The sequence below is a fragment of the Somniosus microcephalus genome, chromosome 7 (assembly GCF_052327205.1).
Source record: "Somniosus microcephalus isolate GS21.2 chromosome 7, FLI_Smic_1.0, whole genome shotgun sequence".
NCBI lineage: Eukaryota > Metazoa > Chordata > Chondrichthyes > Squaliformes > Somniosidae > Somniosus > Somniosus microcephalus.
The window spans coordinates 99,013,667-99,027,593 of record NC_140993.1 but is presented as its reverse complement, the minus strand read 5'-3'; the positions used below and the strand labels follow the sequence as shown (position 1 = coordinate 99,027,593).

Here is a 13,927-nt window from a genome sequence, read left to right as displayed (position 1 = left end):
AAGAATCCTGAGTGGGGGCAGGCCCAACGCACATTAGTTATATATTTACGGCACCTAACGCCATTTTTAGGCGGCCACCAGACACGTCTGAAAAATGGTCCAACTCAATTGCAGGTTGGATGTTTTTCAGGTGTTCCTGGAGCGTAGGACATTGCTTCCTGAAATTGGACCTCGTTTGTCTGTTTTACACATGCAAAATGTTCGCTACGAGGTACGATTTCTACCCCAGGGTTCACTGTGATGTGGGTTTGTTAAGAACAATTATTCAAAATATTTGCTTTTACTTCAAAGATTGAACATTTTTATAACCCAAAGCCCTCTTTGAGTTTTCTACTGCCCTTGGCAATAATACATGCCCCTAGGGGGTCTGTGAGGAATCGTTCTATTAATTATTACTGGAGAGTGTTTCCAAGAACACGCTGAGAAAAATTGCAAGCAGTCCGATTCTGTCCTTTTTTAATTTTAACCAACTGACAAATTTATTTTCTAATCAAGATTGTAACTATGGGGGAAAAATTTGGTTGCTTTGCGCCTCCCGTTAGCGCCCTAATAGGGCACTAACGGGGCGCAAAGCAACGAGCGCCCGGGTGCGGTGCCGCCAACACCTCCCACGAAATTTAGCAGGAAGTTATCGGCGGCGGTAACCGTTAGCGCCCCATGGCACTGCCCCGCCGGCAATGATGTCATCGCTGTGTGCAGCACCTCGCTCGTGCCCCAGCTGATCTTCAGTAGCGCCCCCTGACTTACCACTGGACGCTATGTCCGACGGGGTCAGGGGGGCCTACCTGTGGCCGGGGCAGCGCTAATTAAAGGCAAGGTGCCGGGCGGCCATTTTTGTTGCTGGTCTTCTGCCAGCACCTGCCCCTGTTGCCGTCCCCGGCCTTCTCTTCAGCCCCCCCGCGGAGTGCTGGCTGCACTCCGTGTGCCCGGCACTTCTCTTGAGTGCCAGGCTCTTTTGCTGGCACTCCGACCTTTGGTGGCCCCACTGGGCCCCGGGTCGTGCTGCGCTCGGCCCCTCCCCTTTAAGAAGGGGAGGAAGGCCTGCAGTACCGCGGTGCGACGTGCCGCAGCTCGTGGCGCCGTGGCACGTAGCGCCGCGATAGTCACTTGCAGCGCCCCAAGAGGGAGGCGGGGCGCTTCCAGTAGCGCCCCGCTTCCCTCTTGGGGTGCTACCAATTAATTTAGGTCACGGGGCGCTAATTTTTTTGGGACGCTAAAAGTAGCGCCCCGGCGAAGTTAGCACCCCATAGGGGGCGCAACTCAATTTTTCCCCCTATGTCTTTTTACTTCATTATGCTGTTTTATCTATAAATGATTGTGACCAAGTAGTTTCACATGTATGCAGTGGTCTAGTACGATAGCAAAATATTGCGGATGTTGGAAATCCGAAATAACAACAGAAAATGCTGGAAAAACTCAGCAGGTCAGGCAACATCCGTGGACAGAAATTTGAGTTGACGTTTCGGGTCGAACACTTTTTCAAAACTGGAAAGAGAAGAGCAGAACTTCTTCAAGGTAGGCATTCCTAGAAGAGGTGTGTCAGATCATAACCTCGGCCCCTATTTCATTTTTTCTTGTAATTTTTCCACTCCTTTCCCCACCCCCCCCCCTTTCCTTTTGTTTCGCTCTCACACCTGGCAGCTATCCCTTGCTCTGCCAGTACACTTTACACCCAATCTCAGCCTATTACCATCTCGTCTAGCTTCTAACACCTTTCATTGTCTCTTTTTTACTTCTTTTGTTTCTTTTATTCTTTTGTCTGATCGCAGCCCTGCCTCCGATCCATCTTTTCTTTCCAGTTTTGAAAAAGGGTTCGACCCGAAACGTCAACTCAAATTTCTGTCCACGGATGTTGCCTGACCTGCTGAGTTTTTCCAGCATTTTCTGTTGTTATTGCAGTGGTCTAGTGGTGTGTTTTTTGTCACCTTCTGAGATGATGGGAAAATAGGAAGCTAGGAACAGGAGTTAGCCATTCAGCTTGTCAATCCTGTTCCACCATTCAATTAGTTCATGGGTAATCCGTACCTCAACTCCATTTACCCATTTTTGCTCCATATCCCTTGATACCCTTAACTAACAAAAATCTATTGATCTGAGTCATAAAAATTTCAACTGACCCAGCATCCATAACGTTTTGGGGAGAGAGTTCCAGATTTCCACTACCTTATGTGTGAAATAGTGCTTCCTGATTCAACTTCTAAATGACCTGGTTCTTAATTTTAAGATTGTACCCTCTTGTTCTGGATTCCTCCACCAGAGGGAATCGTTTCTCTGTATCTATGCTATTGGATACATTTTAAATATCTTGATTAGATCACCCCTCAACCTTCTAAACGAAAGGGAATACAAATCCAGTTTATGCAACCTGACCTCACAATTTAACCCTTTAAGCCCTGGTCTCACAGGAAAGTAGGAAAGGAGTAGGCCATTTAGCCCCACAAGCCTGTTCTGTCCGCTATTCAATAAGATCATGGCTGAGCTGCGACCTAACTCCATATTTCCGCCTTTGGCCCATAACCCTTAATACCTTTGGTTAACAAAAATCTATCAATCTCAGACTTAAAATTAACAATTGATCTAGCAGCAATTGCCATTTGCGGAAAAGAGTTCCAAACTTCTACCACCCTTTGTGTGTAGAAGTGTTTCCTAATTTCACTCCTGAAAGATCTGACTCTAATTTTAGACTATGCCCCCTAGTCCTAGACTCCTCAACCAGCAGAAATAGTTTCTCTCTATCTACCCTATCTGTTCCCCTTAATATCTTGAAAACTTTGATCAAATCACCCCTTAACCTTCTAAATTCTAGGAAATACAACTCTAATTTGTATAATCTCTCCTCGTAATTTACCCCTTGAAGTCCGCGTATCATTCTGGTAAACCTGCACTGCACTACCTCCAAGGCCAATATATCCTTCCTGCTCACAGTACTCCAGGTGTGATCTAACCAGGGTTTTGTATAGCTGCAACATAACTTCTATCCCCTTGTATTCTAGTCCTCTAGATATAAAGGACAGAATTCCATTAGCCTTTTTGATTATTTTCTGTACCTGTTCATGACATTTTAATGAACTATGTACCTGGACTCCCAAGTCTCTTTGGACCTCCACTGTTTTTAGCTTTTCACCATTTAGGAAGTACGCTGTTCTATCCTTTTTAGGTCCAAAGTGGATAACCTCACATTTGTCTGCATTGAAATTCATTTGCCACAGTTTTGCTCATTCACTTAATCTGTCAATATCCCTTTGTAATTTTATGCTTTCATCTACACTGCCTACAATGCTGCCTATCTTTGTGTCATCGGCAAATTTGGATATGTGGCTTTCTATGCCATCATCTGGTCGTTAATAAATACTGTGAATAGTTAAGGTTCCAACACAGATCCCTACGGGATACCACTTGTCACATTCTACCAATTAGAGTACCTGCTCATAACCCCTACTCTCTGTCTCCTGCTACTTAGCCAGTTTCCTAACCAAATCAATAACTTGCCTTCAATTCCATGGGCTTCAACCTTAGTTAACAGTCTCTTATGAGGGACTTTATCAAATGCCTTCTGGAAGTCCATATAAATAATATCCATAGACATTCTTCTGTTCACTACTTTAATCACCTCAAAAAATTCAATCAGGTTTGTCAGGCATGATCTACCTTATACAATCCATACTGGTTCTCTCTGATCAGCTGAAAATTTTCAAGGTGTTCAGTCACCCTATCCTTAATTATAGATTTTGGTAATTTCTCGACAACAGATGTCAGGCTAACTGGTCTATAATTCCTTGGTTTCCCTCTCTTGCCATTCTTAAATAGTGGAGTGACATGCGCAATTTTCCAATCTGAAGGAACGGTCCCTGAATCGAGAGAACTTTGGAAGATTATAGGGCATCTGCAATGTGCTCACCTACTTCCTTTAAAACCCTGGGATGGAAACCATCTGGTCCTGGGGATTTGTCACTCTTTAATGCTATTATTTTCTTCATTATTGTTATTTTACTTACATTAATTTTATTGAGTCCCTTTCCCTGATTCAATATTAGTTTCCTTGGTATTTCCTTCATGCTATCCTCTTACTCTACTGTAAATGCTGATGCAAAGGAATTATTCAACATGTCCGTCATTTCCTTATCATTGACAATATCATGAATAACAGTTTTCAAGGGGCCAACATTGCTCCTGACCACCCTCTTTTTTGAAATATAATTGTAAAAAATGTTCATGTTGATTTTGATATTCCTTGCAAGTTTCTTTTCATACTCCCTTTTTGTAGCTCATACTATCTCTTTTGTGACCCTTTGTTGTTCTTTGTATTTTTCCTATTTTGCCAGGATCTATGCTATTTTTTGCATTTTGGTATGCTTTTTCTTTTAGTTTTATGTTGTCTCTCACCTCTTTAGTCCTCCATGGCTTTTTTTTTGGCAAGTAGTGCTTTTGCCCCATGGGGGTATAAATTGGTTTTGTAGCATGTTAAATTATTTTTTGAACACCTCCCACTGATCTTCTGTCATTTTACCTATTAACAGATTTGCCCAGTTTACTGTGGATTGTCTCTGTCTCATCCCGCTGAAGTTGGCCTTACCTTAGTAGCTGTTCCGTTTTTCTCCCTTTCAAACACTACTTTGAATTCGATCATGTTATGATCGCTATTAGATAAATGTTCACGCGTCGTTAGGCTGTTAATTAAATCTGGCTCATTACTCATTACTAAATCTAGTATGGCATGCCCCTTGTTGGTTCTAGGACATATTGTTGTAGAAAACTATCCTGGGCACGCTCAAGAAATTCACTACCTTTCTGACAGGTGCTAGTCTGCTTATCCCAATCTACATGAAAGTTAAAATCCCCCATTAAAACCACTTTGCATTTCCTACACGCTTGTCTAATCTCTGCATTTATATAATCAAACACTTCACAGCTGCTACCAGGGGGCCTATCCACAACTCCCACTACAATCTTAAATCCTTTCCTATCTCTTATTTCTACCTATAAAGTCTCCACTGCCTGCTTACCTCTTGTTATATCCTCTCTTATTATTGAAGTGATTTTATCCTTAATCAGTAAGGCTACTCTTCCCCCTCATTTTCCCTATCTTTCCTGTAGAGCTTCTAACCTGGTATATTTAGTTCCCAGTCCTGACCGTCTTGCAGCCATGTCTCAGTAATGGCTGCCATGTCATACACTTCAAGTTGAATTTGTACCTGCAGTTCATTCAATTAATTCCTTATACTCCATGCGTTTTTATAAAGAACGCTTATTTGGGCCACAAACCCTAGCCTGTTCTTCAGCTCTTATGTTTTATTCCCATGTTTCTTATTTCTCTCTCCTGGTTTAATCACTTTACATCTTTTAGTTTTCCCTTTACATGTAGTGCCTAAAGCACAATTGCTGACTGTTACTCTACTCTCTTCCCTTTCATTTGTTTTTGAACTACTATTTGTACTGCAAATTCCCCCTCCCCCTTCCCCATTTACTAGTTTAAAGTCCTTGTGACCGCCTTATTTTTCTGTTCTGCTAGGACCCTGGTCCAGACCTGCTCAGATGGAGTCCGTCCCAACAGTACAGTTCCTTCCTGTCCCAATACTGGTGCCAGTGCCCCATGAAGTGGAACCCCTCTTTCCCACACCACTCCTTCAGCCACATGTTCACCTCCCTAATCTGCTTATCCCTATGCCAATTTGCATGTGGCTCAGGTAATAATCCAGAGATTATAATCCTTGAGGTCCTGTTCTTTAATTTAGCTCCTAGTTCTTGGTACTCCCCAAATGGGACCTCTTGCCTACTCTTCCCTATGTTGTTTGTCCCAACATGGACCACAACGACTAGATCTTCTCCCTCCCTCTCCAATATCCTTTCAAGCCGATTCGAGATATCCCTCACCCTGGCACCAGGTAGCCAACATACCATGTGGGACTCTCGATCTTGCTAACAAAGAATGCTATCTGTCCCCTTAACTATAGAATCCCCTACAAGTAGCACATTACACTTCCTCTCCTCCTCCTCCTCCTCCTTCTCTTCCTTCCCCCTTAGGACAGCCTCCTGCTCCAAGGTGCCATGGTCTGCATTCTGGCTGTCCTTCCGACAGTCTTTATCCTTATCCTCACAGATAACAAGTACATTGTACCTGTTGGATAGGATCAGTTTCTGTGGATTCTCATTCCCTTTCTTACCTGGGTTCCCCCTACTCTACACTATCGGTCACACCAACCCCGTTCTGAACCTGCATCTCTCTACGAGGTGTGTGAGGTCTGGAGCAAACTGTCCAGATATTCCTCCCCCTCCCTTATGTGTCAGAGTGAATCTGCGCCATACCCACTCCAAGGCCAATATACCTTTCCTGAGGTGTGGTGCCCAAAATTGAATGCTGTATTCCTAATGGGGTCTGACTAAGACTCTATACAGCTGAAGCATCACTTCCTCCCCTTTGTATTCTATCCCTCTTGAGATAAAGACCAACATTCCAGTAGCCTTTTTGATTACTTTTTGTACCTGTGCACTAGCTTTTAGTGATTTGTGTACATAGACACCCAAATTACTTTGCTTTCCTACAGCTCTTGGTCTCTCACCATTAAAAAAGATCCAAGAATGTGGTGGGCATCCCATGTATTTTCCAGTAAGGGATTTATCACAAATCGAGGTTAATTGTTAAGTCTGGGCCATGTTGGCTCATACACAGTGGAAACTAAAGACCATAGTTTCAGTTTTAAGGGACCCAGTTCACTTACAGAAAGTATGGTTGACACTTGTATGTCATATTAGTATGGTGACAAGAGTGTGCATTCATTTTCAGTGGTAGTGTTGTGGAGAGGTGTGTAGAATTAATTTATATTTCCTGGAATTGTTCAAAAGTTGTTCAGTCCAGGAGGAAATGGTGTCTGCATCTGCATCCTATAGCCTCTTGCACTCAATTAAATTTATTTTCTAATCTTTGAGGCTCTGGATACATGCCTGGGAAATACAGATTTATTTTTGTATAATTTGGTACATTCTCTGGGATTTTGGTGTAAACGTCATGGTGAATCATATATTTTGTGATAATCTAGTAGTAGCAAAATAATATATTAGTTCCTTGTCTTTGTTCTGTTCGCCAAGTCCCCCATTTTTTAAATTATAATTTTCTCCCATACAAATCTAATTTGCATTATTCCTGCCAGTTACAGACCTTCTTGTATTCTTTATACAATCGCACTTTATTCCTCTTCTGTTTTTTAATGTCTCTGGCTTACTAATTCATCATTATCCGTTTTCGGACTATTCCCTTTTCAGACAACAATCTCCAACGAACCCAATAACAATCTTTATTTCTTCTCTGCTGACTGCTTCTTTCCTGCCTGTTGCTCCAAAGTTGTCATTTATTTTAACTGTCATGGCACAACCAGCTCTGGGGGGATTCACTCTATGCACAGGGCCAATCAAATTCTCTCCTTCCCATTTCAGCCTACTCAGACTGCCAACTGTTTTTAATGGTTTCCTCCCTTGTTCCCCTCTTGTCAGATTCAAACAGATGGGAGGCGGGCAAGTTGAGCATCATTTGGCACCAGTTCAGAAGTTGGTCTCTCCTTAGTATCTCTTTCATTAATTCACTCTTTCACTTCTGGTTCTCTTCTCTTTCGTCTCTCCTGCTCTTTCTTGCTTCTGCTTTACTTTTAATTCTCTCTCTCTCCCACTTTCATTTCTCTCTCTCCCTTCCTTCACTTTTGTTTTTCTCTTCACTAGCAATTGATTAATGGCTGACACTAAAGCAATGTCTCATCAGGGCCCTAGGTTTCGATGTTAGGATATTTTGCTGTCATTTCATAGGATGACATAGAATTTTTTTTATATTCGTTTATGGGATGTGGGCGCCGCTGGCAAGGCCAGCATTTATTGCCCATCCCTAATTGCCCTTGAGAAGGTGGTGGTGAGCCGCCTTCTTGAGCCGCTGCAGTCAGTGTGCTGAAGGTACTCCCACAGTGCTGTTAGGTAGGGAGTTCCAGGATTTTGACCCAGCGACGATGAAGGATCGGCAATATGCTTCCAAGTCAGGATGGTGTGTGACTTGGAGGGGAACTTGAGGTTACAGATTGTGGTGGAATACAATTCTGCTGCTGCTGATGGCCCACAGCGCCTCATGGATACCCAGTTTTGAGCTGCTAGATCTGTTCTGAATCTATCCTATTTAGCACGGTGGTAGTGCCACACAACATGAAGGAGGGTGTCCTCAGTGTGAAGTCAGGACTTTGTCTCCACAATGACTGTGCGGTGGTCACTGCTACCAATACTGTCATGGACAGATGCATCTGCGACAGGTAGATTGGTGAGGATGAGGTCAAGTAGGTTTTCCCCTTGTTTTGGTTCTCTCACCACCTGTCGCAAGCCCAGACTGGCAGTTATGTCCTTCAGGACTTGGCCAGTTAGTAGTGGTGCTACCGAGCCACTCTTGGTGATGGACATTGAAGTCCCCCCACCCAGAGTACATTCTGTGCCCTTGCTACTCTCAGTGCTTCTTCCAAGTGGTGCTCAACATGGCGGAGTACTGATTCATCAGCTGAGGGAGGGCGGTCGTTGGTAATCAGCAGGAGGTTCCCTTGCCCATGCATGACCTGAAGCCGTGAGACTTCATGGGATCCGGCGTCAATGTTGAGGACACCCAGGGCCACTCCTTCCCAACTGTATATCACTGTGCCGCCATCCCTCGTGGGTCTGTCCTGCCGGTGGAAGAGGACATACCCAGGGATGGTGATGGAGGAGTTTGGGACATTGGCTGAAAGATATGATTCTGTGAGTATGACTATGTCAGGCTGTTGCTTGACTAGTCTGTGGGACAGCTCTCCCAATTTTGGCACAAATCCCCAGATGTTGGTGAGGAGGACTTTGCAGAGTCGACTGGGCTGGGTTTGCCATTGCCGTGTCCGTAGCTGGTGCCGAAGTCAATGCCAGGTGATCCATCCCATTTTATTCTTATTGGCCCAGAAATTCGGGTCGGAGGCTTCCCGTGGGTGCAAGCCTCCGACCTGCACTTACCTACCGCGCTGGCCGTTGAGCTGTGAGCCCCTGTGAAATTGCGATCCTGAGCCTCCTCCAACTGCCGGCGCGCAGTGCTTGCGTATCCCAGGGGCGCAGTTAGTTCGATGCATCCCTTGGGATCACGTGGGCCATGGAGAGCCAATGGTAGCAGGGAATGCTTCATTCATAAGTTTGACAGGAAGGGCTGTCAAACCTATAAATACTATAAGCCCCAAAACATCACTAAAACCTCAAATAAATAAAAACAAAAAAATCACATTTTTAAAATAAACTATAAATTACATGAAATAACTATTTTAAACAATAGTTTAAATTTTTGAAAAAAATGAATTACATTTTCTAATGGGGCTAAAAATAAACTTACCTTTCTTTAAAGTATTTAAAAATAATAAACCTGTGGAAAAAATGTTTTAATTTTAATTAATTCACCACTTACCTTGTTAAAAGCAGGCCTTGCAGCTGCTTTTTACATGTCTAACTTCTGAAGACTTACCTTCCCGGAGAAACCTGGAAAAAAAACGTAAGTTCAATGCGCACGCGCGGCCTCTCCCGCGCATGCGTTCCACCTCTTAACCCCTTCTTTCAGGGGAACGGAAGTGCCGGTTTCCCGCGAATGAGCAGTGCATGCACGAAACCGGCAGTTCCATTGGGCTTACGGGTGAATACCCCATGCGTACTCACTCGTGGAGACCTGAACTTCTGGGCCATTATTGTGTTTCGTAGCAGTTTGTTACAACTGAATGGCTTGCTAGACCATTTCAGAGGGCAGTTAAGAGTCAACCACATTGCTGTGGGTCTAGTGTCACATATAGGCCAGACCAGGTAAGGACGGCAGATTTCCTTCCCTAAAGGACATTAGTGAACCAGATGGGTTATTACGATAACCCGGTAGTTTCATGGTTACAGCACAGAAACAGGACATTTGGCCCAACCAGTCCATGCAGTGTTTATGCTCCACTCAAGCCTCCTCAGTCTTTCCTCATCTAACTCTATCAGCTTAACCTCTATTCCCTTCTCCCTCATATGCTTATCTAACCACCCCTTAAATGCATCTATGCTATTCGCTTCAACCACTCCCTGTGTTAGCGAGTTCCACATTCTCACCACTCTCTGGGTAAAGAAGTTTCTTCTGAATTCCCTATTTGATTTCTTCGTGACTATCTTATAATAATGGGCTCCCTTTTTGCTCTTCCCCACACTTGGAAACACTCTTTCTGTATCTATCAAAACGTTTCATAATTTTAAAGACCTCTATTAGGTCACCCCTCAGCCTTCTCTTTTCAAATGTAAGAAGTCACACAACACCAGGTTATAGTCCAACAGCTTTATTTGAAATCACAAGCTTTCGGAGCGCTGCTCCTTCGTCAAGAGAAAGGAGACTCAGCCTATTCAACATTTCCTGATAGGTGTACCCTCACATTTCTGGTATCATCCTTGTAAATCTTCTCTGCACCCTCTCCAGTGCCTCCATATCCTTAATATGGCAACCAGAATTGTACACAGTACTCCAAGTGTGGTCTAACCAAGGTTCGATACAAGTTTAGCATAACTTCACTACTTTTCAATTTTATCCCTCTAGAAATAAACCCTAGTGCTTTGTTTGCTTCTTTTATGGCCTTGTTAACCTGTGTCATTCCTTTTAGTGATTTGTACTCTGAGATCCCTTTGCTCCTCTACCCCACCCAGACTCACACCCTCCAAGTAATATGTGACCTCCCTATTCTTCCTGCCAAAGTGTAATACCTCACATTTATCTGTGTTGAAATTCATTTGCCAATTATATGCCCATTCTGCAAGTTTATTAATGTCTTCCTGTAATTTGTTGCAGTCCTCCTCAGTATTGACTATCCACCCCCCCCCCAATTTAGTGTCATCTGTAAATTTAGAAACTGTGTTTTTGATTCCAAAGTCTAAATCATTAATGGCCCAGAACTTCGGGTCTCCACGGGTGAGTATGCACGGGGTACTCACCCGTAGGCCCAATGGAAGTGCCGGTTTCCTGCATGCACTGCGCATGCGTGGGAAACCGGCACTTCCGTTCCCCTGAACGAAGGGGTTCAGAGTTTGAACACATGCGCGGGAGAGGCTACGTGTGCGCATCGAACTTAGGCTTTTTTAACAGGTTTTCCCGGGAGGGTAAGTCTGCAGAATTTACACATATAAAAAGCAGGTGTAAGGCCTGCTTTTTACAAGGTAAGTGGTGAATTAATTAAAATTAAAACATTTTTTCCACAGGTTTATTATTTTTAAATACTTTAAAGCAAGGTAAGTTTATTTTTAGCCCCATTAGAAAATCAAATTATTTTTTCAAAAATTTAAATTATTGTTTAAAATAGTTATTTCATGTAATATATAGTTTATTTAAAAAATGTGATGTTTTTTAAAAATTTATTTGAAAATTTAGTGATGTTTTGGGGCCCGTAGTATTTATAAGTTTTGACAGCTTTTCCTGTCAATCTTATGAATGGATCATTCCCTGCTCCGATTGGTTCCCCATGGCCCACGTGATCCCAGGGGCCGCATCGAACTATCTGCGCTCCTGGGATACGCAAGCACTGCGCGCCGGCAGCTGGAGCAGGCCCAGGATCGGAATTCCACGCGGGCCCACAGCTCAATGGCCGGCGCGCAAGGTAAGTGCAGGTCAGGGGGTTGCACCCGCGGGAAGCCCCCGACCCGAATTTCTGGGCAATATAAATTGTGAAAAAATGTGGTCTCAGCACTGATCCTTGTGGAACACCACTACCCATCTTCTGCCACTCTGAATAGCTACCCTTTACCCCTACTCTCTGCGTTCTGTCTTGAAGCCAGCTAGCTAGCCATTCTGCTACTTGTCACTTGATTCCACATTCTCTGACCTTATTCATTAGTCTATTATATATTTTGCTTCAAAAGGATGAATCACTTCTATTTGCACATTCATGCCAATCAAGAAAACTAGCAAAAGTTGATCAACAGTTTCAAAAAAATGGTAAAACCTTCAAAAAACATACAACTCGAAAGCAGCCCTGAACATAGCCTTCTGACTTGTGAAAACGCATTGTTATACTGAAAATGCCATGGGATACCAGCTTGTCATAACTTAAGCTGCTTGTATACCCATCATTCCATCATCATACAAGCAGAAAAAAAGCAGAAGTACGTGAAAGTATTTTCTGTAATGGTGGCAAATTTTAGACATTGCTGAAGGGAATTTGAACACTGAAATCACAAGATTTATTTTATAAGGTGGTTTGCTTTGAGCTTGATGCTTCATTTGATGTATTTTCCATTAGTTTGTAGTTCACTCTATGGTAACCAGAGCATTTCAGTGCTGTTATGACTTTAAGAGATGACAAATATTTAGATGTAAAACATTTGAGTCCAGGCAGTAGAAGGGATACAAAATGAGACAACAGGATGAGTAAAAGTGCACAATTTATTCATATTGTCTGAATAAACATTAGTGAAATGATAATCAGGGTCACTGGTTTATGGTGGCTGAATATGTAAAATTCCATTTTTATTTTATTGAATTCTGTAATTTTTACCTGCGTTTTTTTGATAATGTTCTGTGATTCTGTTTGTTTTTCCATGTAAATGTAAAACCAGTGACCTTGCTATAATGTACAAAGGGCTGTTATTCCCAATTATCAGGGTCATTGCTTTATGGTGACTAAATAAGTCACATTCTGTTTTTATTACTTGGGATTCAAGGATTTTTACCAGTATTTGGGGATTGCATTCCACTTTGTTAGTTTTTCTGTGAAAATGCAAAACTAGGCGTGGTTACGTGGCACTGTTTTAGTCACACATTAATTTTAGTAGAAAACGCCTTACATACGTTCACAGATAAATGTACTTCACATGTGCATATTTACTTGACAAACATCTACCACCAAGGAAGTAAAGCACTGAACAATTAAAAAAAAATTCACGCAGACTGCTTTTTATCTTACTGTTTTACCAACAAATGCACAAAAAGTTTAAAGCACACATACAATAGCGTGTGAATATGAATATTGAGAGCATATGTTCAACATTGGTGAATAGAACTCATTTTATTTACTAATCTGAAATGCAATTTGCCAAATCTGGATTTCCAATTCACCACGTGTGACACATGGCTAATGTATTGGACAACACTGCTCCAATTTTTGCCATATCCTGCCTTCAGCACTGGTTCCGATTTAGAGATTGCACAATAGCAAATCTAAATAAATAAAATTGTTTCTGCAAAATATATACTTCACAAGGAGAATTATTTTTCTGCTCTATAGTGGGTGGACCAATTTGGAGATTACGGGCTAAAAATTGAGTAGCGCCTGCTAACTTCGCCAGGGCACTACTTTTAGTGCCCCGGAAAAATTAGCGCCCCCGCGCCGGAAATTAAGTGATTGCGCCCCAAGAGGGAAGCAGGGCGCGACTGGATGCGCCCCGCATCCCGCTTGGCGTGCTGCGAGTCAATATCGAAGCGCAACATGCCGCAGTATTGCAGGCCTTCCTCCCCTTCTTAAAGGGGAGGGGCCTTGCGCAGCACGACCCGGGCCCAGCTGGGCCCCCCGGGGATCAGGAGTGCCGGCAAAAGAGCCTGGAATGCAAGAGAAGTGCCGGGCTCTTGGAGCGCAACTGGCACTCCACGGGGGGGGGGGGGCATTCAGGAGACCGGGGACGGGTGTGCAGGCAGGTGCTGGCAGGCAGCCAGCAACAAAAATGGCCGCCCCACACCTCACCTTTAAATAGCGCCTCCCCGGCCACAGGTAGGCCCCCCTGACCTCGTTGAACATAGCGTCTGGCGGTAAGTCAGGGGACGCTTCCGAAGATCGCAGCCGGGGCACGAGCGTAAATAGTGTAAAACGGTGATAGCGAATTGGCAGCCCATTTTACATCTTTTCTGATTTTTATTTCCATTGTGGAAAGAAAAATTGGCAGAGATATAAATGGGCTGCCGATT

The 13,927-nt window shown here is 43.4% G+C and overlaps 1 protein-coding gene across 3 annotated transcripts in view; it reads right to left on the bottom strand.

Annotated features, from left to right (window-relative positions):
- dlgap1a (discs, large (Drosophila) homolog-associated protein 1a) overlaps nucleotides 1-13,927 on the bottom strand; it is a 1,322,085-nt gene that overhangs the window by 485,467 nt on the left and 822,691 nt on the right. The gene's annotated exons all lie outside the window — the stretch shown is intronic.